The sequence below is a fragment of the Arachis ipaensis genome, chromosome B4 (assembly GCF_059453495.1).
Source record: "Arachis ipaensis isolate K30076 ecotype BB chromosome B4, ASM5945349v1, whole genome shotgun sequence".
NCBI classification, from domain to species: domain Eukaryota; kingdom Viridiplantae; phylum Streptophyta; class Magnoliopsida; order Fabales; family Fabaceae; genus Arachis; species Arachis ipaensis.
The window spans coordinates 58,235,443-58,263,124 of record NC_142439.1 but is presented as its reverse complement, the minus strand read 5'-3'; the positions used below and the strand labels follow the sequence as shown (position 1 = coordinate 58,263,124).

General features: G+C 38.2%; 1 non-coding gene and 1 pseudogene across 1 annotated transcript; both read left to right on the top strand.

Moving 5' to 3' along the window:
• Positions 1-7,970, top strand: part of LOC148567703 (uncharacterized) — a 190,689-nt pseudogene extending 182,719 nt beyond the window's left edge.
• LOC148567704 (small nucleolar RNA R71) lies at positions 3,566-3,674 on the top strand. Its single transcript, XR_015882473.1, has one exon. It is a non-coding gene; the product is annotated as a small nucleolar RNA R71 (small nucleolar RNA).
• Positions 7,971-27,682: the final 19,712 nt, after the last annotated feature.

Below are 27,682 nucleotides of genomic sequence, written 5' to 3'. Positions count from 1 at the left end.
GACAGACGCAAAAGGATCAATGGATCCTATTCCAACATAAGTGAGAACTGACAGATGATTAGCCATGCGGTGACAGCGTATTTGGACCATTTTCACTGAGAGGATGGATGGTAGCCATTAACAACGGTGATCCACCAACATACAGCTTGCCATGGAAGGAGCCTTACGTGTGTGAAGAAGAAGATAGTAGGAGAGCAGAGATTCAGAAGACAGAGCATCTCCAAAACCTCAACCTGTTCTCCATTACTACATAACAAGTATTTATTTCATGTTCTTTTACTTTTTACAATTAAAACTAAGAATCCTTACTGATACCCTGACTAAGAATTACAAGATAACCATAGCTTGCTTCAAGCCGACAATCTCCGTGGGATCGACCCTTACTCACGTAAGGTATTACTTGGACGACCTAGTGCACTTGCTGGTTAGTTGTGCGGAAATGCAAAAGTGTGATTGTGATTTCGTGCACCAATGCTTCAACAGTGCATATTTTTGATATTGTTGTTTATGAATGTTAAAATTGTTGGCTCTTGAAAGAATAATAGAAAAGGAGAAATGTTATTGATAATCTGAAAAATCATAAAATTGATTCTTGAAGCAAGAAAAAGCAGTGAATAGAAAAAGTGGCGGAAAAAAAAAAGAAAAGAAAAGAAAAAGCAAGCAGAAAAAGCCAATAGCCCTTTAAACCAAAAGGCAAGGGTAAAAAGGATCCAAGGCTTTGAGCATTAATGGATAGGAGGGCCTAAAGGCATAAAATCTTGGCCTAAGTGGCTGAATCAAGATGTCCCTAACCATGTGCTTGTGGCATGCAGGTCCAAGTGAAAAGCTTGAGACTGAGTGGTTAAAGTCGTGATCCAAAGCAAAAGAGTGTGCTTAAGAGCTCTAGACACCTCTAATTGGGGACTCTAACAAAGCTGACTCACAATCTGAAAAGGTTCACCCAATTATATGTCTGTGGCATTTATGTATCCGGTGGTAATACTGGAAAACAAAATGCTTAGGGCTACGGCCAAGACTCATAAAGTAGTTGTGTTCAAGAATCATCATACTGAACTGGGAGAATCAATAACACTATCTGAATTCTGAGTTCCTATAGATGCCAATCATTCTGAACTTCAATGGATAAAGTGAGATGCCAAAACTGTTCAGAAGCAAAAAGCTAAGAGCCCCGCTCATCTAATTAAGACTGATCTTCATAGACGTTTTCGGAATTTATTATATATTCTCTTCTTTCTATCCTATTTTTTTTAGTTGCTTGGGGACAAGCAACAATTTAAGTTTGGTGTTGTGATGAGCGGATGATTTATACGCTTTTTGGCACTGTTTTTACATAGTTTTTAGTATGTTTTAGTTAATTTTTATTATGGTTTTATTAGTTTTTATTCAAAAATCAAATTTCTGGACTTTACTATGAGTTTGTGTGTTTTTCTATGATTTCAGGCATTTTCTGGCTGAAATTTAGGGACCTGAGCAAAAATCTGATTCAGAGATTGAAAAAGGACTGCAGATGCTGTTGGATTCTAACCTTCCTGCACTCGAAATGGATTTTCTAGAGCTATAGAAGCCCAATTGGTGCGCTCTTAATTGCGTTGGAAAGTAGACATCTTGGGCTTTCCAGAAATATATAATAGTTTATACTTTGTTTGAGTTTTGATAACTGAAACTGGCGTCTAAATGTCAACTTTCTACCCTTTTATGGCGTTAAATGCTAGAACTAGCATAAAAGTTGGAGTTAAACGTCCAAACTGGCAAGAAAGCTGGAGTTCAATGCCATGAATAGCCTCTGCACGTGAAAGCTTCAGTGCTCAGCCTAAACACGCACCAAGTGGGCCCCGCAAATGGATTTCTACACTATCTCTCTTAGCTTACTCATTTTCTATAACCCTAAATCACTAGTTTCGTATAAAAACCACTTTTAGAGATTTATTTTGTACCTCATGACATTTTACATCGGATTTTGTATCTCTATGGCATGAATCTCTAAACCCCATGGTTGGGGGTGAGGAGCTCTGCTGTGTCTCGATGAATTAATGCAATTACTACTGTCTTCCATTCAATCACGCTTGTTTCTATTCTAAGATTTTCACTCGCACTTCAACATGATGAATATGATGATCCGTGACACTCATCACCATTTTCAACCCATGAACACGTGCCTAACAACCACTTCCGTTCTACCTTAGATTGAGTGTGTATCTCTTTAGTTCCTGATTCACGAGTTTGATTGTCTCTCCTGACAACAGAGCATTCAAATCCGTGAGATCAGAGTCTTCGTGGTATAAGCTAGAATCAATTGGCAGCATTCTTGAGATCCGGAAAGTTTAAACCTTGTCTGTGGTATTTCGAGTAGGATTTGGGATGGGATGACTGTGACGAGCTTCAAACTCGTGAGTGTTTGGCGTAGTGACAGACGCAAAAGGATCAATGGATCCTATTCCGACATGAGTGAGAACCGACAGATGATTAGCCGTACGGTGATAGCGCATTTGGACCATTTCCACTGAGAGGACGGATGGTAGCCATTGACAACGGTGATCCACCAACATATAGCTTGCCATGGAAGGAGCCTTGCGTGCGTAAAGAAGAAAACAGTAGGAAAGCAGAGATTCAGAAGACAGAGCATCTCCAAAACCTCAACCTGTTCTCTGTTATTGCATAATAAGTATTATTTATTTTATGTTATTTACTCTTCATAAACCCAATCATTTTTATTACTAATTTCCTGACTAAGAGTTACAAAATAACCATAGCTTGCTTCAAGCCGACAATCTCCGTGGGATCGACCCTTACTCACGTAAGGTATTACTTGGATGACCCAGTGCACTTGCTGGTTAGTGGTACGAGTTGTGAAAAGTGTGATTTATACTTCGTGCACTAATCTCCAAGTTTCGGATGGAAGACCTAGTTTCAGCCATGAAACCATGAGTGGTCTTGGAGAGGTTAGAGACTATAGTAGCCAGGTCAGAGAGGCTCTGTGTGGAAGTCTCTGTCTGTTGCTGAAAGTGTTGGAATGGTATGTTGTTGAATCGGTTCTGGTTCATTCCACCATGATTATTACTGAAGCCTTGTTGAGACTTCTGCTGATCTTTCCACCTAAATTTGGTGTGGTTCCTCCATCCTTGATTGAAAGTATTTGAATAGGTATTGTTATTGGAGTTTCTGGATGAGTTTTCCATGTAGTTCACCTCCTCCATTGGTGTCCAGGCGTTATCACTAGCGTCCAAATCCAATTCATACGCTATTTCTGGACAATAAGCATCTGAGCTCTACATCCCACTCAAGAACTGAGAGATCATGTTGATATGCTGAGACATGAACTTGTTCTGAGCCAAAATGGCATCTAAGGTGTCCACTTCCAAGACACCCCTCTTCTGGGCAGCCCCATTGTTCACAGGGTTACTCTCAGAAGTGTACATATATTGGTTGTTGGCAACCATATCAATAAGTTCCTGCGCCTCTTCAGGCGTCTTTTTGAAGTGGAGGGATCTACCTACAGAGTGGTCCAATGACATCTTTGATGCCTCAGATAGGCCATCATAGAAGATGTCTAGCATGATCCAATCTAAAATCATGTCAGGAGGGCATCTTCTGATTAGTTGCTTGTATCTTTCCCAAGCTTAATAAAGGGATTCACCCTCTTTCTGCCTAAAGGTTTATACTTCCACCTTGAGCTTGCTCAGCTTTTGAGGTGGAAAGAACTTGGTCAAAAATCTATTGACCACCTTCTCCCATGTATCTAGGCTCTCTTTAGGCTGAGAATCCAGCCATAGCCTTGCTCTGTCTCTTACTGCAAAGGGGAAGAGCATGAGCTTGTAGACTTCTGGATTTACTCCATTAATCTTGATAGTTTCATATATCTGCAAGAAGTCAGATATGAATTTGTTGGAATTTTCCTGTGCAAGTCCATGAAACTGGCAGTTCTGTTGTACTAGAGCGACTAATTGAGGTTTCAACTCAAAGTTGTTTGCACCAATGGCAGGAATAGAGATGCTGTGCCTATAGAAATCAGAATTGGGTGTAGTGTAAGATCCTAGGACCTTTCTTGCGTCACCCCCATTATCTGGGTTAGCTGCCATTGTTGTATCTTCAGCTTCTTGTTCTAGAGCTCCTGTAAGATTCCTTAAAGCTCTGCTAGCCTGAGCTTGTTGCAGACGCCTTCTTAGAGTCCTTTCAGGTTTAGGATCCAAATCAAAGAGAGGTTCCTTATCCCTACTCCTATTCATAAAAAAGAAAAAAAAACTAAGAAAAGAATAGGAAAGGATTCTCTATGTCAGAGTATAGAAATCCTTTGTTAGAGAGATAGATAAAGAGAAAAGAAAAAATAAAGGTATCTTATAATTAAAAGATTTTTCGAAAATAAAGAGAGAGAAAGAGATAGAATAATATCTTCAAAAAAAGAAGAGAGAGAGAATTGAGGAAATTTTCGAAAAAAAAGAAAGAAAAATCAAAGAGATACCAAACTTTTAAAATTAGAATAAGGTAAGACAAATAGCTAACTAAAAAGATTTGAAAATAAAATACAAGATTCGATTTTGGAAAAAAAAATTGAAATTTAAAAAGAAAGAATCAATTAAAGATTTGAAAAAATAAATTTGAAACGAAAAAATCAAACAAAATAAGATAAGATTTTTTTTAAAAATTTAAAAAGTTTTGAAACTAAAAGGAGAAAGTCAAAGAAAGATTCTAAAAGTTTAAAGATTTTAAAATTCAAAATTAAAAGAAATAAAGAAAAACAAACAAAATACTAAACCTTTTAAAATTTGAATTTAAAAAGAAAGATAAGATAACAAAATTTTGAAAATCAAAGAAAAAGATAAGATAAAGATTCAAAGATAGACAAGATAGACAAGAAAGATAAGATTACTAAACAAGACATCAAACTTAAAATTTTAAAACCAATTAGAAAAATGTTTCAAAAATATTAAGCTAAAGGCACAAATTTCGAAAAATTGAAAAGGAAAAACACTAAAAGGCACCAAACTTAAAAATTTAGAAATCAAAGAAAGAAAAATACCAAGAAATTTTTGAACACAAAGAAAGAAAAGCAAGAACAATTTTTCGAAAAACTCAAGAAAAGAAATGAAAACCAAAGCGACACCAAACTTAAAAATGACAAAAGACTCAAACAAAAGAAAAAGATATGAATTTTTCTTTTTGAAAAATTTTAAACGAAAGAGAATAAGAAACACAAAAAGAAAAATAGTAAAACCTACCTGATCTAAGCAGCAAGACAACTATTAGTTTGTCAATCATAAACAATCCCCGGCAATGGTGCCAAAAACTTGGTGCGTAAAATTGAACTCGCACAACTAAACCGGCAAGTGCACTGGGACGTCCAAGTAATGCCTTAGGTGAGTGAGGGTCGAATCCCACGAGGATTGCCGAATTGAGCAAGTTGTGGTTATCCTGCAGATCTTAGTTGGGCGAATAGAAAACGTAGTTATTGAATACGCATAAAATAATCAAAGGAAGCAATAAAGAAATGGCAGATAAACAATAATGAGAAATCAGTTAAGGCTTTGGAGATACTTTATCTTTCTGGATTAACTTCTCCTACTGATTACTTCAATAATGATTGATTCATTTAATGGCAAAGCTGTAAGTGATTAACTCATGTTCTCTCATCAAGTTAATCTCCCCTAAACCATAGCAAAACACCGTATTTGAGTAACTCATGTCCTCTCATCAAGTTAGCACATAGTGCTTCACTATAGCCGAAGATGAAGCCTGAGCAATTCACTCTCCTTTTGTTGATCCTACTCAAAACGCCACAGACAAGGTTGGATCTTTCGGATCGGATAATAATGCTTTATGATTCTAGCCTTAACGCCACAGAAACCTCATTTACCCATGACTAACGGGATTTTATGTCACATATCCCAATTAGCCCAGGTACTCTCTTGGAACCTGTGATGCACTCTCAAGCAGTAGCTCAATACTTCCATTCCACCACAGATTCATAAGGATGAACGACGAAAATGCATCATAGAATAGAATTAATCATATATTGAAAGAGAAACAGTAATATTGTTAATCCATAGGAATCAGCAGAGCTCCTAACCTTAACCTAAGAGGTTTAGTTACTCATACTGTACAGAAAATAAGGTATGATATGTTCTGAGGGGATGAAGATCCTAAACATGGGTGATCTTCGTCTATATATACTAATCTAATAATTAAAAATTACAAAAGTGAAATAAACTAAGTAGAAAGGTGCGAAAATCCACTTCTGCGCCCACTTGGTGAGTGTTTGGGCTAAGCTGGCATCTAACTTGGATGAGTGGGCGTTGAATGCCCCCACTAGCGGGTAAGATGCGCTGCCTTGAGCTCCATTGGGGGCGTTGAACACCAGTTTTGGGCATTCAACGCTGGCCTTGGTCCTCTTGGGTTGTTGAATGCCAGAAAGAGGGTAGTTTTGGCGTTCATCACCCAATTTGGGCAGTCCAATCCAAAGAAATGTATAGACCATTATATATTGTTGGAAAGCCCTGGAAGTTTCCTTTCCAATGCCATTGAGAGCGCATCAATTGGACCTATGTAGCTCCATAAATACTCGTTTAAATGCATGGAGGTTAGAATTTGACAGCATCTACACTCCTTTCTTTGCCTCTGAATCAGATTTTGCCAAAACTTGCCAAATTCACCTAAAAATCACCTAAAATCATAAGAAAAATACAAAAGCTCAAAGTAGTATCCACAAAGTGAATTTTGCATTAAAACCTACTAAAACATAATAAAACTTAACATAATATACTAAAAACAGTAGGCAAATAGCATCAAAAAGCGTATAAAATATCCGCTCATCATAGACCCTGATGTTTATAGGTTGCTACTCTTTCTATTTTCTATGAAAGATCAAACAAAGAGATGGTTGGATGCCCAACCCAGAGAAAGCTTGAACACATGGAGTAAAGTAGTAAACAAGTTTCTGAATAAATATTTTCCCCCAATGAAGCTGGCAAAGTTGAGAATGGATATTCAAACCTTTAAACTAGAAGAGAGCGAGTTCCTCTACGATGCTTGGGAAAGGTACAAGCTGATGCTCAGACGGTGTCCCATTTAAATGTTCATAGATTGGGTCAAACTAGACATTTTCTGTTATGGACTCTCGAACATGGTCAAGATGTCCCTAGATAACTTTGCTGGTGCTTCAATACATGTGAGGAAGACACTTGACGAAGCTGATGAACTGATTGAGATGGTCACTAATAATCAGTATTTATACTCACCCGGTGAGACCTCAATAAAAAGGGAAGTCAAGGAAGTGTCCACTAAACCCATCATTCTTGACAAGAATGAGTCTTTAGCCCAGCAACTGAACTCTCTCACACAACAAGTGCTAAGCATGCAAAGCTCAGTCAACAACAATCCGTCTCAACCCCCATAACCTAACACTGCACCCGACCTGGCTTCTATGCTGGCAGAAGTATTACAGGAGACCCGAGATTCCCACAAGAATATGGAAGCACAATTGAGCCAAGCCAAACAGCAGATATCTGAGTAGATAAGAGAGGAGTGCCAAGCTATTCAATTAAGGAGTGGAAGGACCCTGAATACCTACCTCAAAATAGTAGAATGCAGGATGAAGAGGAAATACCAGAAAGGAAAACACAACAACCCAGAGCACCAGCAAGGGCGCTGAACACCAAAGAGGGGGCAGAATGGGCGTTCAACGCCTAGAGAGGGGAGGAGCCATAAACGCCAATTGAGAGGATGTTCCCCCCAGACACCTTGATAATCCCTTCCCAGCCTCTCTAGATACTCACACTGTACCACTCAAAGATTCTGAGTACAAGGCCAAGTTATCATACCCTCAGAAGTTCCAGAAGGCAGAAAAAGATAAACAATTCGCTAAGTTCTTAAGCATCTTCAAGAAGCTTGAGATCAAGATCCCTTTTGTGGAAGCCCTTGGACAAATACCATCATCTGCTAAGTTAATGAAAGACATATTAAGTAACAAAAGGGATTAGAGAGAGGCAGAAACAATTATGCTCACTGATGAGCGGATAATTTATACGCTTTTTGGCACTGTTTTTAGGTAGTTTTTGTATATTTTAGTTAGTTTTTATTATGTTTTTATTAGTTTTTAAATAAAAATCATATTTCTGGACTTTACTATGAGTTTGTGTGTTTTTCTGTGATTTCAGGTATTTTCTGGCTGAAATTGAGGGACCTGAGCAAAAATCTGATTTAGAGGCTGAAAAAGGACTCAAGATGCTGTTGGATTCTGACCTCCCTGCACTCAAAGTGGATTTTCTGGAGCTACAGAAGCCCAATTGGTGCGCTCTTAATTGAGTTGGAAAGTGGATATCCTGTGCTTTCCAGAAATATATAATAGTCCATACTTTGCCCGAGATTTGACGGCCCAAACCTGCGTCCCAAGTCAGCATAAAAATTCTGGCCTCAAAACGCCAGAACTGGCATGAAAGCTGGAGTTAAACGCCCAAACTGGCACAAAAGCTGGCATTTAACTCCAAGAAAAGTCTCTACATGTGAAAGCTTTAAATCTCAGCACAAGCACACACCAAGTGGGTCCGAAAGAAGATTTCTGCATTAATTACTTATTTCTGTAAACCCTAGGCTACTAGTTCTCTATAAATAGGACCTTTTGCTATTGTATTTTCATCTTGGTTCTTCTGGTTCCCTCTCTGGGGCCGAAGCCAATGACCACCATTATCACTTTTGTATTTTCAACTATGAAGTTTTTACACACCATAGATTAAGGTGTGGATCTCTGTTGTTCTTCATGAACTAATGCAAAGTACTATTGTTTTTCTATTCAATTCACGCCTACTTCTTCTCCAAGATATACTCTTGTTCTCAATTTAGTTAAGTCAGAATATTGTCTTGGGTTTCTAATCTTAGATGTTCAAAGCGATCTACATGATGTTCAACATAGTCATTGGACGACAGCTGGAGTATATTCTCTTGGGTTTCTAATCTCAGATTAGAACCTTCGTGGTAAAGGCTAGAATTATTGGCGGCCATTCCTGAGATCTGGAAAGTCTAAACCTTGTTGTGGTATTCCGAGTAGGATCTGGGAAGGGATGACTGTGACGAGCTTCAAACTCGCGAGTGTTGGGCGTAGTGACAGACGCAAAAGGATCAATGGATCCTATTCCAACATGATCGAGAACTGACAGATGATTAGCCGTGCGGTGACAGTGCATTTGGACCATTTTCATTGAGAGGACGGGAAGTAGCCATTGACAACGGTGATGCTCAACATACAGCTTGCCATGGAAAGGAGTATGAATGATTGGATGAAGAAAATAGGAAAGCAGAAGTTCAGGAGGAATAAAGCATCTTCATACACTTATCTGAAATTCTCACCAATGAATTACATAAGTATCTCTATCTTATTTTATGTTATTTATATTTTAATTATCAATTCTCCATAACCATTTGAATCCGCCTTACTGAAATTTACAAGATGACCATAGCTTGCTTCAAGCCGACAATCTCTGTGGGATCGACCCTTACTCACGTAAGGTTTATTACTTAGACGACCCAGTACACTTGCTAGTTAGTTGTACGGAATTGTGAAAAAGAGTTGAGATTACAATTGTGCGTACCAAGTTGTTGGCGCCATTGATGATCACAATTTCGTGTACCAAGTTTTTGGCGTCGTTGCCGGGGATTGTTCGAGTTTGGACAACTGACGGTTCACCTTGTTGCTTAGATTAGGTAATTTTATTTTATGTTTAAGCTTTTTACTTTTTATTTTCGAAAAAAATTTTTCAAAAATACAAAAAAAAAAATCTATTTTGTTCTTCAGAGTTTTTAAGAATGAATTCTAGAGTTTCATGATGATATGTTGAAGTCTGGCTGGTTATGAAACCATGTCTAAACTTTTGGACCGAGGTTTCAACTTATCATCACAAGAGCTTATTGATTTCTATCAACTTTGCTATTGAAAGTAATGATCTGCTAAAGCTTGGCTGGCCATTGGCCATGTCTAGTGTTTTGGACCGAAGCTTTCAATGAAAACTTGGCTGGCTAGTAAGCCATGTCTAATTCCTAGACTGGAGTTTTAGACTAACATTGCATGATTCCTAGAATTCTTATTAAAAATTTTGAATCCCTTTATTTTATTTTCCAAATAACTTTCAAAAAATCACAACAATTTTTTTTTTAAATCTTAAAATCAAAAATATTTTATGTTTCTTGTTTGAGTCTAGTGTCTAATTTTAAGTTTGGTGTCAATTGCATTCTTCTAATTTTCGAAAATTACATGAATTATGTTCTTCATTAATCTTCAAGATGTTCTTGATGATTTCCTTGCTCTGATCTTTAAATTCTCTTGTTTTGTGTGTTTAGTTGTTTCTCATATGCATTCTCAATCTGTTGGTGTTTCTAATATGAAAATTTCTAAGTTTGGTGTCTTGCATGCTTTGTTTATTTGATCTTAGTTTTCCATGATTAGTTTCATTTTGTTGTTTCTCATCATAAAAAAAACTCAAAAAAAAATTTTCAAAATTATGTCTTCTCAAGTCAATAATACAGAGAATTGAAGATTCAGAACATGCAGCAGAGGAATTACACAGAAAAAGTTGGGCATTCAAAACACCCAGTGAAGAAGGAAAACTGGTGTTTAAACGCCAGCCAGGGTACCTGGCTGGGCATTAAACGCCCAAAAGGGTAGTATTTTGGGTGTTAAATGCCAGAATGGGTACCATTCTGGGCGTTTAACGCCAGGATAGCACAAGAGGTAAGATTTTGTTTTTAATTCAAATCTTTTGCAAATTTTCATAATTTTTCAAAATCAAATCTTTTTCAAATCATATCTTTTCAAAATCAATTTCTTTCCATTTTATATTTTTTTACTATTTTTGAAAATCCTTGCTACAATTAATGATTTAATTCAAAATTTTCAAGTTGTTACTTGCCTATTAAGAAAGGATCAAATTTTAAATTCTAGAATCATATCTTCTAATTTCTTGTTAGTCAAGTAATCAACTTTAATTTTAAAACATTCTATTTTTTATTTGTTTTTCAATCATATCTTCTCAATCATATCTTCTCAATCACATCTTTTTCAAAATAATTTTTAATCATATCTTTTTGATTGTCAATTTCAAAATCTTTTTCAAAATCACTTAACTACTTTCTCAACATTAAATTTCGAAAATCATCAATCAATTTTTCAAAATTTCTTTTAATTATTTTAAAATCTTTTTAATTTGTTTTCGAAAATTCTTCCCCCCCTTCTCATATTTTTCTATTTAAGGGACTAGCACTCTTCCTCAATGTGCAATTCGGACTACCTCTATCTATAAGTTCGAATTATCTCCTCTCTACCTCCTCCTTCTATTCTTTTTTTCCTCTGATATCTCAAGGGATCTCTATACTGTAACACAGAGGATTCCATACTTTCTTCTTCTCTCTCTTTCATATGAGCAGGAGTAAGGACAAAGACATTCTTGTTGAGGCTGATTCTGAACCTGAAAGGACCTTGAAGAGAAAGCTAAGAGAAGCTAAAGTACAACTCTCTATAGAGGACCTAACAGAGCTTTTCACACAAGAAGAAGCCATGGCAGCCGAAAACAACAACAATGCCAACAATGCAAGGAAGGTGCTTGGTGACTTTACTGCACCTACTCCCGACTTCTATGGGAGAAGCATCTCTATCCCTGCCATTGGAGCAAACAACTTAGAGCTTAAGCCTCAATTAGTTTCTCTAATGCAACAGAATTGCAAGTTTCATGGACTTCCATTAGAAGATCCTCATCAGTTCTTAGCTGAATTCGTGAAAATCTGTGATACTGTTAAGACCAATGGGGTTGACCCTGAGGTCTACAGACTTATGCTCTTCCCTTTTGCTGTAAGAGACAGAGCTAGGATATGGTTGGATTCACAACCTAAGGAAAGCCTGAACTCTTAGAAAAAGCTAGTCAATGCCTTCTTGGTAAAGTTCTTTCCACCTCAAAAATTGAGTAAGCTTAGAGTGGAAGTCCAAACCTTCAGACAGAAGGAAGGTGAATCACTCTATGAAGTTTGGGAAAGATACAAGCAATTGATCAGAAGGTGTCCTTTTGACATGCTTTCAGAGTGGAGTATCATAGGTATCTTCTATGATGGTCTGTCTGAACTGTCTAAGATGTCATTAGACAGCTCTACTGGAGGATCTCTTCATCTGAAGAAGACGCCTGCAGAAGCTCAGGAACTCATTGAAGTGGTTGCAAATAACCAATTCATGTACACTTATGAAAGGAATCCTATGAATAATGGGACGAATCAGAAGAAAGGAGTTCTTGAGATTGACACTTTGAATGCCATATTGGCTCAAAATAAAATATTGACTCAGCAAGTCAATATGATTTCTCAGAGTCTGTCTGGAATGCAAGCAGCAACAGGCAGTACCAAAGAAGCTTCATCTGAAGAAGAAGCTTATGATCCTGAGAACCCAGCAATGGAAGAGGTGAATTACATGGGAGAACCCTATGGAAACACCTATAATCCTTCATGGATAAATCACCCAAATCTCTCATGGAAGGACCAACAGAGGCTTCAATAAGGCTTCAACAACAATAATGGTGGAAGAAATAGGTTTAGCAATAGTAAGCCTTTTCCATCATCTTCTCAGCAACAGACAGAGAATTCTAAGCAGAGCCATTTTGACTTAGCAACTATAGTCTCTGATCTAATTAAAACCACTCAAAGTTTCATGACTAAAACAAGATCCTCCATTAGAAATTTGGAGGCACAAGTGGGTCAGCTGAGTAAGAAAATTACTGAACTCCCTCCTAGTACTCTCCCAAGCAATACAGAAGAGAATCCAAAAAGAGAATACAAGGCCATCAACATTACCCATTCGGCCGAACTTGGAGAGCAGGAAGAGGCAGTGATTTCCACTGAGGAAGACCTCAATGGACGTCCACTGGCCTCCAAGGAGTTCCCTAATAAGGAACCATGGAAATCTGAGGCTCATACAGAGATCATAGACATTCCATTGAATTTACTTCTGCCATTCATGAGCTCTGATAAGTATTCTTCCCCTGAAGAGGATGAAGATGTTACTGAAGAGCAAGTTTCTAAGTACCTTGGAGCAATCATGAAGTTAAATGCCAAGTTATTTGGTAATGAGACCTGGGAGGATGAACCCCCCTTGCTCACCAAAGAACTGGATGACTTGACTAGGCAGAGATTACCTCAAAAGAGACAGGATCCTGAAAAGTTCTCAATACCTTGTACCATACACACCATGATCTTTGAGAAGGCTCTGTGTGACCTAGTGTCAAGCATAAACCTCATGCCTCTCTCTATAATGGAGAAGCTAGGGATCCTTGAGGTGCAAGCTGCAAGAATCTCACTAGAGATGGTAGACAATTCAAGGAAACAGGCTTATGGACTTGTAGAGGATGTCGTGGTAAAGGTTGAAGACTACTACATCCCTGTTGATTTCATAATCCTAGACACTGGGAAGTATATGGATGAACCCGTCATCCTTGGCAGACCCTTCCTAGCCACAGAAAAAGCTGTGATTGATGTTGACAGAGGAGAATTGGTCCTTCAAGTGAATAAGGACTCCCTTGTGTTTAAGGCTCAAGGATCTCCCTCTGTAACCATGGAGAGGAAGCATGAAAAGCTTCTCTCAATGCAGAGTCAAACAGAGCCCCCACATTCAAACTCTAAGTTTGGTGTTGGGAGGCCATCATCATGCTCTGAGTATCTGTAAGGCTCCATGAGAGCCCACTGTCAAGCTATTGACATTAAAGAAGCGTTTGTTGAGGGGCAACCCAATTTTATTATATCTACTTATTTTCTATTGTTATTTTATGTTTTCTATAGGTTGATGATTATGTGAAGTCACAAAAATAACTGAAAAAGAAAAAACAGAATGAAAAATAGTATTAAAAATAGGACACCCTGGAGGAGAAGCTTACTGGCGTTTAAACGCCAGTAAGGGTACCAGAATGGGTGTTAAACGCCCAGTCTGGCACCATTCTGGGCATTTAACGCCAGAAAGGGGCACAGAGCTGGCGTCTAACGCCGGAAATGGGCACAGAGCTGGCGTTAAACGCCAGAAAAGGGAGAAAAGCTGGCGTTAAACGCCAGAAATGGGCAGCAACCTGGCGTTTAACGCCAGGATTGGCAAGCAAGGGGCGTTTGCATGCCAACATGGTGCAGGGATGCGAAATCCTTGACAACTCAGGATCTGTGGACCCTACAGGATCCCCACCTACCTCATCTCTCTCTCTCTCTTCTTCACACCCTTCCATAACATTCTCCCCCAAATATCCTTCACCAATCACCTCAATACCTCTTCCCCAAAAACCCCTCTCCTATCAAATCCTACCCTCTTCTCCATAATCCTTTCACCAATCCATATCCATCCATCATAAAACCCAACCTACCTCACCATTCAAATTCAAACCACTTTCCCTCCCAAACCCACCAATACATGGCTGAACCTTACCCCTCTCTCCACTCCTATATAAACCCATCTTCACTCCTTCATTTTCACACATCATACACACTACTTCTCCCTCTTGACCGAACCACAAAATCCCCTCCATCTCCTCCATTTTCTTCTTCTACTATTTTCTTTCTTCTTTTTCTTGAGGACGAGCAAACCTTCTAAGTTTGGTGTGGTAAAAGCGTTGCTTTTTGTTTTTCCATAACCATTTATGGCACCAAAGGCCGCAAAAACCTCTAGAAAGAGGAAAGGGAAGGCAAAAGCTTCCACCTCCGAGTCATGGAAGATGGAGAGATTTATCTCAATGGTGCATCAAGACCACTTCTATGAAGTTGTGGTCAAGAAGAAGGTGATCCCTGAGGTCCCTTTCAAGCTCAAAAAGGGTGAATATCCAGAGATCCGACATGAGATCTGAAGAAGAGGTTGAGAAATTCTCACCAACCCCATTCAACAAGTCGGGATCTTAATGGTTCAAGAATTCTATGCCAATGCATGGATCACCAAGAACCATGATCAAAGTGTGAACCCAGACCCTAAGAATTGGCTTACAATGGTTCGGGGGAAATGCTTATATTTCAGTCCGGAAAATGTAAGGTTGGCATTCAACTTGCCCATGATGCAAGGAGATGCACATCCCTACACTAGAAGGGTCAACTTTGATCAAAGGTTGGACCAAGTCCTCATAGACATTTGTGAAGAGGGCACTCAATGGAAGAGAGATTCAAGAGGGAAGCTGGTTCAACTAAGAAGGCATGACCTCAAGCCTGTGGCTAGGGGATGGTTGGAGTTCATCCAACGCTCAATCATTCCCACTAGCAACCGGTCTGAAGTTACTATAGACCGGGCCATCATGATCCATAGCATCATGATTGGAGAGGAAGTAGAAGTTCATGAGGTTATATCTCTAGAACTCTACAAGGTGGCGGACAAGTCCTCTACCTTGGCAAGGTTAGCCTTCCCTCATCTCATTTGTCACCTCTGCAATTCAGCTGGAATTGACATAGAGGAAGACATCCTCATTGATGAGGACAAGCCCATCACTAAGAAAAGGATGGAGCAAACAAGAGATCCCACTCATGGGCAAGAGCATGAGGAAATTCCTCATCATGAAATCCCTGAGATGCCTCAAGGGATGCACTTTCCTCCACAAAATTATTGGGAGCAAATTAACACCTCCCTAGGAGAATTGAGCTCCAATATGGGACAACTAAGGGTGGAGCACCAAGAGCATTCTATCCTCCTCCATGAAATTAGAGAAGACCAAAGAGTCATATGAGAGAGGAGCAACAAAGGCAAGGAAGAGACATTGAGGAGCTCAAGCACTCCATAAGATCTTCAAGAGGAAGAACAAGCCGCCATCACTAAGGTGGACCCGTTCTTTAATTTCCTTGTTCTTTATTTTTCTGTTTTTCGAAAATTATGCTTTAGGTTTATCTATGTTTGTGTCTTTATTATATGATCATTAGCGTCTTAGTGTCTATGTCTTAAAGTTATGAATGTCCTATGAATCCATCACCTTTCTTAAAAGAAAAATGTTTTAATCAAAAAAGAAAAAGAAGTGCATGAATTTTGAATTTTAAAACAGATTAATTATTTTGATGTGGTGACAATACTTTTTGTTTTCTGAATGGATGCTTGAACAGTGCATATTTTTGAATTTGTTGTTTATGAATGTTAAAACTGTTGGCTCTTGAAAGAATGATGAAAAAAAGGAGAAATTCTATTAATAATCTAAAAAATCATAAAATTGATTCTTGAAGCAAGAAAAAACAGTGAAAAGCTTATAGAAAAAAATATATGCAAAAAAAAATATATGCGAAAAAAAAGAAAAAAAAGAGGAAAAAGTAAGCAGAAAAAGCCAATAGCCCTTTAAACCAAAAGGCAAGGGTGAAATAAAAAGGACCCAAGGCGTTGAGCATCAGTAGATAGGAGGGCCCACAAGAATAAAATCCTGGCCTAAGCGGCTAAACCAAGCTGTCCCTAACCATGTGCTTGTGGCGTGAAGGTGTCAAGTGAAAAGCTTGAGACTGAGCAGTTAAAGTCATGGTCCAAAGCAAAAAGAGTGTGCTTAAGAGCTCTGAACACCTCTAATTGGGGACTTTAGCAAAGCTGAGTCACAATCTGAAAAGGTTCACCCAGTTATGTGTCTGTGGTATTTATGTATCCGGTGGTAATACTGGAAAACAAAATACTTAGGGTCACGGCCAAGACTCATAAAGTAAATGTGTTCAAGAATCAACATACTGTACTAGGAGAATCATTAACACTATCTGAATTCTGAGTTCCTATAGATGCCAATCATTCTGAACTTCAAAGGAAAAAGTGAGATGCCAAAACTGTTCAAAAGCAAAAAGCTAATAGCCCCGCTCATCTAATTAAGACTGATCTTCATAGATGTTTTTGGAATTCATTGTATATTCTCTTCTTTTTATCCTATTTGATTTTTAGTTGCTTGGGGACAAGCAACAATTTAAGTTTAGTGTTGTGATGAGCAGATAATTTATACGCTTTTTGGCACTGTTTTTAGGTAGTTTTTAGTATATTTTAGTTAGTTTTTATTATGTTTTTTTTAGTTTTTAAATAAAAATCATATTTCTGGACTTTACTATGAGTTTGTGTGTTTTTCTGTGATTTCAGGTATTTTCTGGCTGAAATTGAGGGACCTGAGCAAAAATCTGATTCAGAGGCTGAAAAAGGACTGCAGATGCTATTGGATTCTGATCTCCCTGCACTCGAAGTGGATTTTCTGGGGCTATAGAAGCCCAATTGGTACGCTCTCAATTGCGTTGGAAAGTAGACATCCTGGGCTTTCCAGCAATATATAATAGTTTATACTTTTCCCGAGATTTGACGGCCCAAACTGGCGTCCCAATTCAGCATAAAAATTCTGGCGTCAAAACGCTAGAACTGGCATGAAAGATGGAGTTAAACGCCCAAACTGGCACAAAGGCTGGCGTTTAACTCCAAGAAAAGTCTCTACATGTGAAAGCTTCAAAGCTCAGCCCAAGCACACACCAAGTGGGCCCGGAAGAAGATTTCTGCATTAATTACTTATTTCTGTAAACCCTAGGCTACTAGTTCTCTATAAATAGGACCTTTTGCTATTGTATTTTCATCTTGGTTCTTCTGGTTCCCTCTCTGGGGCCGAAGCCAATGACCATCATTATTACTTTTGAATTTCAACAGTGGAGTTTCTACACACCATAGATTAAGGTGTGGAGCTCTGCTGTTCTTCATGAATTAATGCAAAGTACTATTGTTTTTCTATTCAATTCACGCCTACTTCTTCTCCAAGATATACTCTCGTTCTTAATTCAGTTAAGTCAGAATGAAGAGGTGACCCGTGACAATCACCCAATCTTCGTTACTCGCTTAGCCAAGGTCGCGTGCTTGACAACCACAAAGCGATCTACATGATGTTCAACGTAGTCATTGGACAACAGCTGGAGTATATTCTCTTGGGTTTCTAATCTCAGATTAGAACCTTCATGGTAAAGGCTAGAATTATTGGCGGCCATTCCTGAGATCCAGAAAGTCTAAACCTTGTCTGTGGTATTCCGAGTAGGATCTGGGAAGGGATGGCTGTGACGAGTTTCAAACTCGCGAGTGTTGGGCGTAGTGACAGACACAAAAGGATCAATGGATTCTATTCCAACATGATCGAGAACCGACAGATGATTAGCCGTGCGGTGACAGCGCATTTGGACCATTTTCACTGAGAGGACGGGAAGTAGCCATTCACAACGGTGATGCCCAACATACAGCTTGCCATGGAAAGGAGTATGAATGATTGGATGAAGACAATAGGAAAGCAGAAGTTCAGGAGGAACAAAGCATCTTCATACACTTATCTGAAATTCTCACCAATGAATTACATAAGTATCTCTATCTTATTTTATATTTTATTCATATTTTAATTATCAATTCTCCATAACCATTTGAATCCGCCTGACTGAGATTTACAAGATGACCATAGCTTGCTTCAAGATGACAATCTCCGTGGGATCGACCCTTACTCACGTAAGTTTTATTACTTGGACGACCCAGTACACTTGCTGGTTAGTTGTATAGATTTGTGAAAAAGAGTTGAGATTACAATTGTGCGTACCAAGTTGTTGGTGCCATTGATGATCACAATTTCATGCACCACTCACCAAGGAATGTGGTGCAGTCATTCAGAGGAATTTACCTAAGAAATTGTAAGATCCTGAAAGCTTTGTGATCCCCTACACCATTGGAGGCACCTGCATAAAGACGGCCTTATGTGATCTTGGAGTAAGTATCTACTAATGCCATTATCATTGATGAAGAAACTCTAGATTCAAGATATCAAGCCTACTCGTATTTGCCTCCAACTTGCTGATCGCTCAGTCAAGTTTCCATTAGGAGTGGTTGAAGACATGATTGTGAGGGTGGGACCCTTTACCTTTCCTGCAAACTTCATGATACTGATATGGAGGAGGAAAAAAATGCATCCATCATTCTAGGAAGACCTTTTTAGCCACGGGAAGAACTATCATTGATGTCCAAAAGGGAGAAGTGACACCGAGGGTTGATTGAAAGAGCTGAACCGTCGGCTAAGAATTTTCTTCTCGGTTAGAGGAAATAACTTCGTTGCAAGTATAATTCTCAACCGACAAGTAATGCTCAATCAAAGTTTAAATTATTTTGGTTGTCACAAGTCCAACCCAATAAAAATAACCGAAGTATTTAAACCTCGGGTCGTCTCTCAAAGGAATTGCAGTGAGGTATGCGTATTATTGGTTATGGTATCCAAGGGCTGGGTTGGAAAAAGTGCAAGAATATAAATGACAAGAAAATAGAACAAACAACTAAATAAGCAAGTAATAAAGAGAGACATTCATGGCAAGGATTGAGAATATAAGCTTTCTATCATAGTCATACAATGATTAACAAGATTTGATCCTATTTAGTCATCTCCAACAATGGAAGAAGGTACAATATTATCTTCACACGAGAGAAAGTCAAATAAGACTAGTTAATCTCAATCCAAAAGTCCTAATCAACTTAATAATTGAATTAGCAAAGGATTAGCGTCAATGGAAATAATATTAACTAGTAACTCTAGATCACCAACATGAGTTAGGTATTCATGACTCAAGATTGCCTAATTCTTCTTTCCAAGCCAAGAATGCTCAAAAAGTTACTCTAACATCCAACCAAGCATTTTGTCAAACACTTGGTGGGTATAAAAGGAAAGCATCATAAATTGCAAGAAATGATAAAATCTTCAACTATCTAATGCAAGAAATTAACAACAACTAAGGAAAACACATTAAACATGAAATACCTCAAAATTGAATTAAAAGGAATGAAAACTAACAAGAATTCATCAACAAAAAAAGTAGCTCAAAACAGATATTAACAAGAAGAAATAGGAAAATCAAGACAATAGAACAAGAAATTGTAAAGAAAATAAGATGGAAACAAGAAATTAAACCTAGATCTAAGAGAAATTAACGTACTCCTAACCTAATTCCAGAGAGAAGGGGGAGCTTCTCTCTCTAGAAACCTAACTAAAACATGATCCTAGCTAATCTAATTGCTCTCCCTTGTACAATCTTCAATTCTGCAGGAAATAGTCTTTAGAATCAGTTGGATTTGGGCCTGAAAAGCTCAGAAATCGCCTCCAGTATTTTCACTTTAATGAGGTCACGTGCCTGCTGTGACGCATACGCATGGGCCACGCGTACACATCGTCTGGCATTTTCTTGTCACGTGTACGCGTCATGTCACACGTACGCATCACCTGGACGATGCACCTCTTCACGCGTGCGCGTTGGTCATGCGTGTGCGTCGTTCTAAGCACTCCATATCCTTGTTTTTCCATGAATTCTCTACTTTACATGCTTTTCTCTTCACTCCTTTGATCCATTCCTAGCATTTTCAACCTAAGTTCACTAACGAACACATCAAGGATTCTATTGGAACCAAAGGTGAATTAAAATTACCAATTTAAGGGCCTAAAAAGCATGTTTTTACACTTAAGCACAAATTTAGTGAGAATTACAAAACCATGCTATTTCATTGAATAAATGTGAGATAAGTTGATAAAATTTCCTAAATTAAGCACAAGATCAACCACAAAATTGGGGTTTATCAAACCTCCCCGCACTTAAACCAAGCTTGTCCTAATACTAAACCAAGAAAGAGACAAAGGGTATCAACATTTATTCAATGCAACCTATCTATATGCAATCTACCTATGTGTATTCTACCTACATTCAATCTATCTACATGAATGCAAATACTTGGTCAAAATAAATCAATTCCCAAGAAAACTAATATGAACAAAAGGGCTAAAGCAATAGCAATCAAATCAAACCCACCATTGAATTGAGTTATTAGAAAGATTTTACAAACTTGCAAGAAAAAATGATCATGGATGGAAACATGTAATTGAGCAATCGAACCCTCACCGGATGTGTATCCGCTCTAGTCACTCAAGTGTATAAGGTTGATTCACTCAATTCTCTCCTAATCATGCTTTCCAAGATTTATTTTTCATCTAACAATCAATAACTATTTCATGCATGCATACAAATATCATGAGGACTTTTCCAAAGGTTGTAATGGCGCTAGGGTCAAGGTAGGATTGTATATGGTCAAGTGGACTAGAATTTGAATCTTTGATTAACTTAATTTTCCCACCTACCCTATGACAACCTATACAATTTCAAAGCTATCCTAACTACCCATTCTTCACTTTTTCACACACTCATGCATTCTCTTTCTGAACACAACTCATATGCATTGATTTTTATTGAACTTCACTTTGGGGTATTTTGTCCCTTTTTATTGCTTTTCTTTTCCTTTCTTTTTGTTTTTCTATTTTTTTCTTTTTTATTTTTCTTTTTATTTTTCTCATTTTTCATTTTTTTTCTTTCAAACCAAAATATATACAAGAACATCAATGCATATAGTTTAATATTTAATTAATACATGAGTATGTACACAATTCCTAATATTTTCAATAGATACAAAAACACTCTTTTATCCCCTACCCAATGTTTCTAACTCTCCCACAAATGATAAACACTCTCACTAGCCTAAGCTAATCAAAGATCCAAACAAGGAACATTTACTGTTTTTCGCTTTAAGGATTTTAGTGTGCTAAAATTAAGAACAAATGGGGTTTAACATAGGCTCAAAGTTGGTTAACAATGGAAGATAAAAGGTAAGGCAATTTGGGTAAGTGAGCTCAATGAAACAATAGCCTCAATCATATAAATGAATGTATATATAGAATAATGGACATATAGAATCAAACAAATCAAAGATTACAATCATATAAAATTCCTTAATTTAACTCCCTTTTTTTACAACCAAACCAAATTCTCATATGCAAAAGGGTAAACTAAGCTTAATAATCCACATTTTTCCAATGACAACTAATAAACTAAAATAACTATATATATACTATCAAACTAAAAGTGCAAATCTAACTAAAATTCTAAAGTATATACAAGCTAAAGTGAAAAAGACAATAAGCTTAATAATCCACATTTTTCCAATCACAACTAATAAACTAAAATAACTATATATATACTATTAAACTAAAAGTGCAAATCTAACTAAAATTCTAAAGTATATACAAGCTAAAGTGCAAAAGACAACAAGCTAAAACAAGAGTATCCAAAATGACTAATATATACAAAAGCTGAAAGTGCAGTAAAATAAAAATGTAGATACTGAAAAAAAAAGTGAAATAAAACAAGATTGTCTGAAATGGTGACCAAAATGAAAATCCGCCATCGACGACGACCTCCACACACTTGGAAGAAAGCATCGTCCTCGATGCTACAACTCAGGCTAGGTGAGAGGGTCAACGTCCGTAGCTGGCTGAGGTTGTGGCTCCGGCTGTGGCTGTGGCTCCACAGAAGTCTGATGTGTCTCTGTGGGAGCCTGAGACTGTATAGGTGCCTCTGCTTGCTGAACCTCCTCCTTTTGAGCCTCCTCCTCTGCCTCAGACTGGTCGGAAGGAGTATCGGGCTCGGAGGGCATGTCAATGCCCAATGCTGCATTCATCTTACTCAAGTGCTCATAACATCGCTTGTTGCGATGTTCCATCTGATCCATGCACTCAAAGAAGCGCTGCATGAGATGGTAGGTCAGCTCGGGTGCTGATGATGGTGGTGCTGGCCTGGTAGATGCTGATGGTGCTGCTGAGGGTCCTGCTGTTGCTGAAGAAGAAGCTGGCCCAAATGCTACTGCTGTGGTAGCTTGATCTCTACGCTAGGCTATTGACTGGTCACCCACCCAAGTCCCTCACGGAATCACTTTCTCTTTTCCATGGACTGCTGGTGGTGACTCATCATCTGGTAGCCAAGGGACTCCAGCCCAGTACGCAAGCTGTGTAACCAAACTCGGGAATGGAAGATTGCCCCTGATATGAGCTCGCCACATGAATTTCCTGATAAGTCAGGGAAGGTACAGCTCCTTTCCCTCAAGGATGCACCATATTAGGACAAGCATATCAACCAGAATCTCCGTGAAGTGAGTGCTAGGCATGACATAATGGGCCAGTATCTGCTGCTATACCTTAGCCTCCTTCGTCAAATAATCAAACCTCATCCCCTTAGGTTTCACTTTAGAGGCATCCATCTCCCAAGGGGCATCCGGCTGAGCAACCACACTACGCAGTGCATCATAATAAAATATCATACTATGCAACTCTTCCTCAGCCCTTTGAAAAGCATCCTTGTCACTGATTTTGGGCTGGCAATGGAGGATCTCCTCAATATCCGCCTCCGTGACCATGATCTACGTATCTCTAAGGTGAACCGCGTCAAGGGTCGCTCTGAAGAAATTACAGTAGAACTCGCAGACCCAAGACTCATTCACCCTCGCTAGCTCTCTATCAAGAAAGGCCGAGCCCTTCTCCTCAATCTGGGGCTTAGTATACTACCTCAGATCGGAGGGGATAGCTAGCTTTTTCTCCAGGATGAGCTTCCGTCTTTGAAAGTGCAAAAATTAGAGTTCAAAATACAGATGGTGGAATTTCTCTGAGTTGGTAGGAGGCAGCGTCTGATCTACCTCTTCCTTGTTAGAGAGACGCATCTCAGATAAACTGAAAGTTGCTGGTTCAGTAGATGACTGAGACCTCTTCCTTTTTCTGGAGGTAGCCTTGGCTTTTCCCTTGCCTCTGTCAGACATCCTGAAAAATAGAAATAACAGGATACAGAATATTAAGCCAAACAGAGGAGTGGAAAGCAAGTATATGAATATAGACAGAGAACATGAAACAGAAGGGTATTGAAGTACATTCATGAAGTGAGCCAAAAAAATAAATTCTTGGAATGCAAGAAGAATAGAATTCAGACATCAGTCAGAAACACAAACCAAGAATTCATGCAATGATAGTAAAGATGCTTGTTTGTTAAGAAATAACAATTATCATGCCCAAAAGAATATAAAAGAGTTAGTTTGAAAAACTAAAAAGAAAAGTTAAAAAGTCAATTAAGTCAAAAGTTAGAAAAGTGGGTTAAAAATCAATGGCATGATGATTATTGACTTAACCAAGAGAAGTTCAAAAAGTTTAGGAAACAAACATACTTGATGAGGGAAAAACGATTCCACACAAACTCACAGGCAAGTGCATCGGGTCGCATCAAGTAGTAATAATTCACAAGAGTGAGGTCGATCCCACAGGGATTGATGGATCAAGTAACTTTAGTGAGGTGATTAGTTTAGTCAAGCTAACAGTGGTGAATTGGGTGAAATTGAGGCAGCAGAAAGTAAATTGCAGAGAACTGTAAATTGCAGAATGTAAATCAGCAGAAGCTTAAAGGGCAAGAAAAGTAAATTGCAACAAATGTAAAGGGGATCGGGTGCTGGGAAATTAAATAAAGCAATAAATCAGAACTCAGAACAATTGCAGAATATTTAAATTTCAGGAAAGTTTAAATCAAACTGATGAACGTGAATAATAAGGTAAAATTGCAGAAAAGCAAATCATAGTAGAGGATTGCAGAAATTTAAATTTCATAAACTGAAGTCAGGACTGAAATATAGAAAGTGCAGAAAAATAAAAGTGTATCAAAGAGAGCCTTCTATTTTACTCCTACTCCTACAGCTACTGCTACCTAGCAGCCTAACAGTCCTCTAAGGAAATGAACTGATGCCTTTATATAGGCTTTACGAAATGAAAATGAAATTGAAATTGAAAACAAATTACAATTCAAATGAAATTCCTATTCTAATTGATCCTTGTGCCTTTGAGTGATGTCAATTGGGCTCTGCTTGCTTTGAGGCTTCAATGGGCTTGAATTGGAATTAACTGAGCCAGATTTTCAGCTTCCAGTGGAGCGTTCAGTTCACACAATGAGCGCAGCGCTCACTCACTATGCATGCTCCTCATGTGCGCAATTTCTTCAACTAGCACTCTCTTAATGAGAGCCAAGTTAACTTAGTGAGCGCTTCTCAACATGTACGAATAGCAAAGCTTTTGTTCCAAGCTTGAAAATCCACGAAAATGTTGGCTTAGTGAGCGTGGCGCTCACTTTGGAAAACGAGCGCCAGCTATTTGTGCTCCTGAGTGTGGTGTTCTCTTTTTGAACGCAGCGCTTCATGGCCATGAGCCACGCTTTTAAAAGCGTGGCCTAAGGTTCCAAAGTGTGCTCAAACTTCAAAGTGTGCCCCAGAATTCTTCTTTTCTCTTTTTGAACTTAATTTGTGCTTTTTTTGCTTCTTTTTCCACTTATTTCCTACAAAATTCATCAAAACAAAAGATCAAAGCAATATACTATTTAAGCACAAAAAGCATTCAATATTTAAGCACTAATTATTAATTTCTTGTATGCAAAAGCATAGAAAAACATGACATGATGACATGTCATCAATACTCACATTCATGAAGATGATGCAAGTCATTGATGATGAAATATGTTATGCACAAAAGCACAAAAGAGAAATGCAAGTCATCATCAATGTGTTTGATCACTTAAGTACAAAAATTGGTGTAGAAAAATTAAAATTGCACTCATGTAACCCAAAGTAAATTGGAACTATGAAAATGGCTACATAAGTGAAATTGCATCAATAGTTACAACTTAAAAGAACCTCAGTCAAAAGGAACAAGATTAGGCCACTTGAAGGTTTAGAAAAACAACTTCAATGGTCAATGAGAAATATACTTGAAATATGACCATGAAGTATAGAAATTTGGACCTAACTTGAGCACTTCAAAACATAAAAGAAGTTCAAGATCACTTGGTCAATCAAGGTTCTAATTGACATAGAAATCCGTCAAATAGTTCTTTGATTCCGTCAATCACAACTACAGATGAAAGGGAACCCAAATAAATGCGAGAATGCTGACCAAATGAATTATGAATCGAACTTGGCCAAAATAAAGTGTACCAAGGTAAAAACAGCACCAAATTCAATTCACAATTTGCAACTTAATAGCCTAAAAATTGTTTTGAAAATTTCAGTAGCATCCCGGCAGTAAATTGGACGTTCCTGGATTAAAACAAGCAGCAAAAACTCAGCTCATTTGAATTCAGACCAATTCAGACAAATCAAGAACCATAATTTCATATGAACCAAGGTGCATATTCAAATAGGAACAGCAATTTCAATTAGCAGTAGCAGTTGCAAACTCATATGAATTTACATTATTAAGCAAAACAGCATCAAACAGTAGTAGCACCCAAAACTAGCAACAACAGCAACATGTGAAAATTATAGAATATCAACATCATCATCACTCAACAAAGCAAATGAAAATCAGCCATTCCAGACAGCATTAATAGCTAAAAATCAGATCTAAATCCACTAACCAAAATCCTAAAACTACCTAACCACCTAAAATCAACTAAACATGCATTTCTAACTAATCTAATTGAACAAAAATTAAGCAATGCTAAATATACTACTATAACAGAATAAAAAGGATGCAGAAGTGAAGAACATGGGAACCTAGAAGGGTTTTGGAAGCAGAAACAAGGAAATGGAGGTGGTGAGAGAGAATGGAGAGCACAGCAGTGCCGAGATGATTCATGGCAGCCCTGACACGGTGGTGATGAGGCAGCGCAGCAGAGGAGAATGGTTGCATAGCAGGGCACACACTAGGGTTCTGTTCTGGGAAGGAGAGTTGAAATGCAATATGACGCATAAGCGTGGAGCATACGCACGCGTGAGGTGGTCTCCTTTTTTTTTTTTTAACAAACAAAAGCATAAAAATAGGAATTAAAATTCTCCGTACACTATATACAACTCTAAACCAACCAAAATGCAAATTAACTATATTTTTGAGTTTTTAAGGATTTTTCATAAGATTTGAGAAAACTTGCAATTCAAGCAAAAACTCAAATTCAAAGAGTCATCCTTATTTGAAGCATAAAACCAACAAACAACCTAGCAACCAAAACAAAACATACAAAAGGAAGAACTACCTAATGATGGCAACTCAATACATTCATTTGATTATATCTACAAGAGAAATGGAAAGAGTTTACCCTGGTGGGGTGTCTCCTACCTAGAACTTTTATTTAAAGTCCTTAAGTTGGACATTTTGGTGAGCTCCCTATCATGGCGGCTTATGCTTGAACTCATCTTGAAACTTCCACCAATGCTTGGATCTCCATTGATTGCCAAAAATTCCAACCAATTGCACTAAGTCATGATGAATTTCCACAAAGGTTCGGAGCTCCCAAAATTGATCCTCATGTATGCCGGGATCCCAAACTTTGTTTCTACACCCATCTTCAAATTGATCGTCATTACTCTACTCGGGTGGCAAGCACATGGAATTCTCCTTTAGGCACCAAACTCTCCTCCTAGATCTTCTCAATTGAGTATTATGCCACCGTTTGCACTTAGAGCTTGAAAACTTAACCGTAGTGAACCTTAAATTGCAGTGCCGACCACTAACTAACTTTCTTTTACTTCCCATTCCACAGAGAGCTCTAAGTTGACCATCCGTTTCAAGCAAACCATATTCAAGTGGAATTAGAAAGCTTAAGGATAAGAGATTTAGCCACTTGAATGGTGTAAAGGATGATGGAGACTTAGAAAGGGGGACCTCCCCACTCTTTGACAATGCAAGGTCCACTCCCTTATGCTCTTCTTTAAATTCCTCCACCTCTTGACAAGCATCTTCAATTTCAATTCCTTGTTCACCAACCTCTTCTTCACATTCCTCATTGCTTAAGTCATGTGTCGGAGGTTGTGCATTAGCCTCCTCAACATCAAATTCACAACATATTGAGGACGATTTAACAATCTCCAATAACACAT